Raw genomic sequence first — 6477 nt, 5'->3', positions numbered from 1 at the left:
TTCAAAACGGGAAAATATGCAAAAATTATCAATTTCGATTTCAGAACGTTTACTATTAATACGATATTCGCATATTATAATTCCTGTAAAATGCCATTTGATTTCAAAACACCTGCAAATATTAAGCGTTATCCAAAGTAAAAAGACTGCATTTTTCAGAACAAATATAGTATTTTCTATAACTATTTACATTACATTAGTTTTCTATAAATTTTGACTTATTTTTATGAATCAATCAAATAAAAATTAGAAATTATTTTTCCTGATAGAATAATTTTTTTTAAAAGATGTATCATCGTTACAAAGCTTAGATGTTAATGGATAGAGATTTAAAGCAAGGCTGAATGCATTATTGAAAAGTATTCTGTATATATAATAATCATGTTATGTTTGATCAATTGACAATCGAAATGAACATTATTTACCGAACCCGCATCATTTGAGACATTGATTTTTATAAATCCAATTCATTCCTTCCTAAGTTACATGTAGTATCTAGTTGTAGTAAAAAATGTAGTATTTTTTTTTCAAAAGTTTATTGGATAATTCAAATCGGATATTCCGTTTTCTCAAAAACTCGGTTTCTATTTTCTGTTCTCTTTGCTTCACATCTGCGTAACGGCTGGACCTGCCTTTGCCAAAAACTAATCAGCACATCTTCCTATCATTAGGATTCGATTACTTTTTGATTGATTGATTTCAAATCGGTTTATCCATACATACACACACACATCCATTTTTTCTGAGATATGCCAAAATATTCAGAAACCTCTCAAACGTGAAGATATGTAAAAAAAATTATTTTCAATTTTCGACCCAATACTATTAATTATCTTACGTCAAGTTAAAAAGATGACATAGAGACAAACCAACTTTTTGTAGTTACTTAATAAAAAGGGTTTCGGCAAATGTCTTTTGATATACTCTGATGTATAAAATAGATAAAATGTAAGAAAATAAAAAGCCTAGGATGTTCATATAAAATTAGAATTCTATTGAACATTTGCCTATATTAATAGATGTTAGCATGAATGGATGTTTCGTACTGCAATACTGTTTGTAGTTACTTCATAAAAAGAGTTTTTGTTAATGTGCTCTAGAATACTTTGGACTTTGTGGTATAAAAATATTCAACACCTAGGACGCTTCTATCAACTAGAATTCTATACAGATTTTAGCATAACATGCAGGCTAAAGATATTTTTCCATCATTATATGAAAGATACGGTTGGTTTCAGTTTAATGAAATCAATTTGACAATAAATTTTGGGTAATTTGCCAAAAACTGATTCTAATCAAATGCACATCGCTTATAGTATGGTTAGAATAGAATAAAGGGAGCGTTAAATGTTTGACAAAGACCGCGAAGCATAGCCGATTGCATGACATGTGAGAATTTTGCAGATTTTAGGGCAAATTAATCCTTACGGTTCATTTGTGAACACGAACAAAGGTAGGGCGGATTAGTGGATATCATCCTAGGGAATAAATTCGATAATGCACAGTTTTCGATATTAAATATTATATCGACATTATAGGTGTAACCGTGTTTCCAAGTGAAAATAGCCCTTCCTCGATACATCAAAATAACACTAGTTGGTATTAGTATTTTGCTTTAGGGAAAATTACATGAACTTTCCGATATGTGTAAATAATCGACTTAATCCATGATAAATAATGTAAATTATGAGTGGTTAAAAATATTCGAAGTGGATTACACATTATTGAAAATCGAACACGTTAACCCGGTCGGAGTATTTTCTAAAAGCAAATCTTCACAAATCAATAATTTTTATAATTGAACCAGTTTCCGTAGGACTTTAATGGTTTAGTATGTTCATTAAGATCAAGTACTTTATCATTATACCAAGAAAATCATCTAATTTTAATTTTAACAAACGTCAAGAAAACTACACAATTTCTCAAACTTTGATGAATTTTTAAAATTAAACTACTAGTCGCAAGGCCGTAATATTTCAGTAAGTTCTATAAGACCATGATATATATCGCCAAAAACAGTTCTATAAAAAATCGGCTTAATTTTTTTCTTCAACAGTTAATTACAAGAAAACGGCTTCAGTGAATACCATAGTCTTATAGATCATACTAAAATATTATTATAGATCATACTAAAATATTACGCCTCTACGACAAGTCGACTTTCGTTTAGTTTTAAAAATTCGTCAATGTTTGCAAAAATTAGTATCGTTTTTTCGAATTCACCATAAAAAAATTAATAAAAATCTTCGAAAAAACAAAATTCAACACTTTATGATTTGGTTAGTTTTGTTTACTTAATTTTAAAATTTAAGGAATAGCCTTTCTATAATAATTAATGAAAATGTTGTTCATTATTGTATCGGTTTAGATAGAAATAGTTATTCTTATCGAAATTATTTCAACTGTCTTCCATCCCTATATCTGGTGGGATATAACGAATAAATACCAGAAAGCATATCTAACATTTTGCAGCACAATGCGAAAAGCTTTTCATTAAATAAGCCACAGGCTTATCCGATAGAGTAGAATGCATGATTTTGACTTTCATACATTAAAATAACATGTTGTATTTAGTTGCAAGTTACTGATAAAGAACCCTCGAAAAATATAGATATACACACGAACACACATACATCAATTTTTTCTAAGGTATTTTCAAAAATGTTCAAAAACCTTTGAAAGATAAATAAAAAAGCTTTCGTTCGAACCTAAGGATGGGGATGGAGATTTTTAGAATAGATTTGAACAGATAGAATTAAGTAACATTCAAGAATTGTTAAAATCGCAAGACTGAAATAGAATAGTAGGAAATGTTAAGTTTACAACCTATTGAAAAATAGGTATTAACGAGCCCTTAGAAATCTGGCACTTATTTTGAAAGATCAGTTGGAAAATGAGCTTTGCGATTGCTTTAAGAACATTGATCAGCGTAATTTGAGTCTGATGAGTGTTTTAAATGCTTAACAAAAAATTCAAAATTCCTCATGATAAATAATTAAAATACATCTAGTAGCCCATTAAGTTCTAATAAATGCTGGTTATTTTTAATATCTATTTAAGTAAAAATAGTTGCTTTTTGCCGTGACCAGGATTCGAACCTGGGTTACCACGGCCACAACGTGGGGTCCTAACCACTAGACGATCACGGCTATCGAACTATACAAATCCGTTGCTCTAGTCTAGACCAGAAAGAAAGTACTAAATTGATAGAATTTTTACATTCACTACTTTTATATATTGAGTATAGAATTCAGGCGCTAAAAAGCTGAAATATGTAAAGACAAGAACAGTCAAAGTTTTTTTTATTCACAATCACAACCTGTTACACGTTCCATAAATATGCCCTGAATACAGAAACCATAAATACGTAACGGTAATTTTGTATTGTAGCACTATAGCGCCTGAATGCTTTAATCAATTTATATGACCAATAGTTGCAGAAATTCTATCAATTCAAAACTTTCTTTTTAATCTAGAGCATTCGTATAGCTCGATAGCCGTGATCGTCTAGTGGTTAGGACCCCACGTTGTGGCCGTGGTAACCCAGGTTCGAATCCTGGTCACGGCAAGGAGCGTCTATTTTTAGTTAAATAGTTATTACAAATAACCAGGATTTAATCAACGTAACCAGGATTTAATCAACTACACTATCACTGGAAGAAATACGTAAAAATGATATACTCAATATAAAATACGGTCTTGTCGCATTTTTCTATAATAATAACTGCAATTTTATTAACTTTCCGTAGGGTAGTTATATAGTAATGGGCAGAAAATTGGAAATGAAAATTTTTCCATGTATTCACGTTTTTACGCAGTCAAATAATATATACACCTGTAACAATATATAGCTAAATGTACTTATAGTTTGCTATGAAAAATAAATAAAAAAAAAATCATACCTCAGAAAAAATGGATTTGTGATGTGTGTGTGTGTGTTTTGTATGTCCGCATTTTTTCGTCCACGTTTTCGGGCGCACGGATCAACCGATTTGAATGCTTAAAAAAACATTCGATTCCTATTGATTAGTTTTTGGCAAAGGCAGGTCTAGCAGTTACGGAAACGGGGAGCAAAGAGCGCATAAAATACAAATTGAGTTTTTGAGAGAACGGAGCATCCGATTTGAATGATCTAAAAAACATTCATTTCATAATGATAGGGAAAAGTGGTGATTTGTTTTTAGTAAATGCAGGCTCAGCCGTTTCGAAGATACGGAGCTAAATGTACAAAAAATGGCAGTTTTTGAGAGTACTAAGCATCCGATTTGAATGATTCAAAAAACTTTCTGCTTGTGTTGGCAAAACAATTATTATTATTTTTTGTATATCGAAAATAATTCAGATTTTAATTTTAATTCTTGCTAAAGTTTTAAAGCTCACTTATATATTTTACATAAATAATTTTTACTTTGCAATTCAGTTTATATAATTCTTTTAAATACTAGACAATGACAATCATTTTAAAACTGATTGATTAAGATTTTTTATTTACTTTTCTATAAACATTATACATTACACAGTATTTAAAATGATCTGTTTGAAAGCATTTAATATTCCTCGAACATTTCTTTACGGTACGGGAAGATCCAGCAATTTGCCTTGAGGCACGATGCCATGCACCACTAGTTTCTAAAGAGATCGAAAGGATGTATGTTGAATTTTAAATTATTATGAAACAGGGTAGTAGTAGAAAACTGATCAACACATATATCAATTAGAAATCTATGCATTTTTAGAGAATATTTCGTTTTATCGCGAGAATCTGTCTGATATTTTGTGATTTAATTTTTTTACTTATATAATCTACAATAAATTTGTATTTGTAGTACCATTCGGAGTCAGATATTTGTCAGCGTTCTGATTTACATTTATATGATTGAGTTTATAAAAATTCAATCAATAATGCAGGAAATTATAACTTCCTAAAGTATAAGGAAATTATAACTGATCTAAGTTTTAAATAAAAAAGCTATTGCTTTTATAATATATACATATGTACTTATATTGGCGATAAAATATACATTTACACATTTGACTATGATTTATGGAATCTAGTTTCTAGTTGCGCTCATGCAATATTAATTCACAATTATTCAAACAAAAAATTATACAATCCTAGAACATATATACAAGTTTTATTGGAATTTAGCTTCGGCTATATCATTGGAAGCTCCTAATTTCTTGAAGTAACTGAAATAAACAGAAAAAAACTAAAAGAAGAAAATTTCTCATAAAATTTATTGGCTAGTGATTTTTGTTAGGCAGTTATATTTCGTATTTTTGTAAATTTTGTGTTTAAATAATTAAATTTTAATCTGCTAATGAATATAATTAAATACTAACAATAAGTAAAATTTGATCTGACCTGGCTGTATGAATAAATAAATTAGTGATAGTAATGATTTATAATAGTAAGTTGAAGACTTTTTTTAATCCGTCATATACATGCTAGATTTAATTGCAACTAATAAATATTAGTTATTAAATAATATTATTTTCAAATTAAAAACATATATTACTGAGTCAAATAAAAATTAAACATGCAATGTGTTCTCTATGTACAATTTTATATTTTAAATAACATATGTTTACAGAATAATAATGATTAATATGAATTGAGCATTGTTTTTCCAATCTTGTTTTTGATTAAACTTACAATTGCGCCTAACAAAATTACATACCAATAGGATACTTTAAAATACTCATTTTAAAACATAATTTTTTCATATAAGATATGATGAAATAATCAGATTAATTTTAAGATACTTGCTGAAACTTGTGATACGATATGTATAATTCAATTTTCATGAACTCTTATTATTTATGTAATTATGTTCGTATGGAATGTTTAAAAACTTAATATATATTGAATATATTTAAACCCTAAATTAACAATAAAAATCACAATAAAACCACATGTTACACATTGCCTTTCATGATGAAGAAGCTTACAATTCTAAAATAATATTTTTCAAATATGAAAATGTTTTGAATATTTGGGAATTGAGAGAAGATACTACAAACAATACATTATTTTTGCACATTCAAATACGATTCTTCATCTAAATGAACTAACATTGACTTTACTACTTGTAAACTATTTTAGAATATCTACAAAGTGTTGGCTAATAATCTCTCCGACTACTTTAGTAACACTCGTTAAATTGAATAACAATCATGTTTTAAATAAATTATCAGTCATTGTTCAGTCATTTAAAAGTGTTACCAAGCTGCATCCTTATGTATTTCAAGTTAAAATCGTTATATTTATACACATTAAAAACTTTGATGTCTTTGATTTTCTAATTGCCTTTGATTATTAGTAAAAATATTATAATCAATTACAAGAACAATTAGATATTTTTATTCTTAATTGTATTTTTATGATAAATGCATTTGATTTCATGTCAATTGGAAATAATGCGACACTAACGTTTTAGTTTCATTCATTCAAGACATAAGTTTATATACATATTT

At 28.2% G+C, this 6477-nt stretch overlaps 2 non-coding genes across 2 annotated transcripts; one reads left to right on the top strand and one right to left on the bottom strand.

The window, feature by feature from the left end:
• Positions 1 to 3077: 3077 nt before the first annotated feature.
• Trnah-gug lies at positions 3078 to 3149 on the bottom strand. Its single transcript has one exon. It is a non-coding gene; the product is annotated as a tRNA-His (tRNA).
• Positions 3150 to 3496: 347 nt separating this feature from the next.
• Trnah-gug lies at positions 3497 to 3568 on the top strand. Its single transcript has one exon. It is a non-coding gene; the product is annotated as a tRNA-His (tRNA).
• Positions 3569 to 6477: the final 2909 nt, after the last annotated feature.

The sequence above is a fragment of the Ctenocephalides felis genome, unplaced genomic scaffold (assembly GCF_003426905.1).
Source record: "Ctenocephalides felis isolate EL2017-DRISC unplaced genomic scaffold, ASM342690v1 CF-g0.4_SCAFFOLD_03572, whole genome shotgun sequence".
NCBI lineage: Eukaryota > Metazoa > Arthropoda > Insecta > Siphonaptera > Pulicidae > Ctenocephalides > Ctenocephalides felis.
The sequence above is the reverse complement of the archived record's forward strand: the minus strand, read 5'-3'. Positions and strand labels throughout refer to the sequence as shown.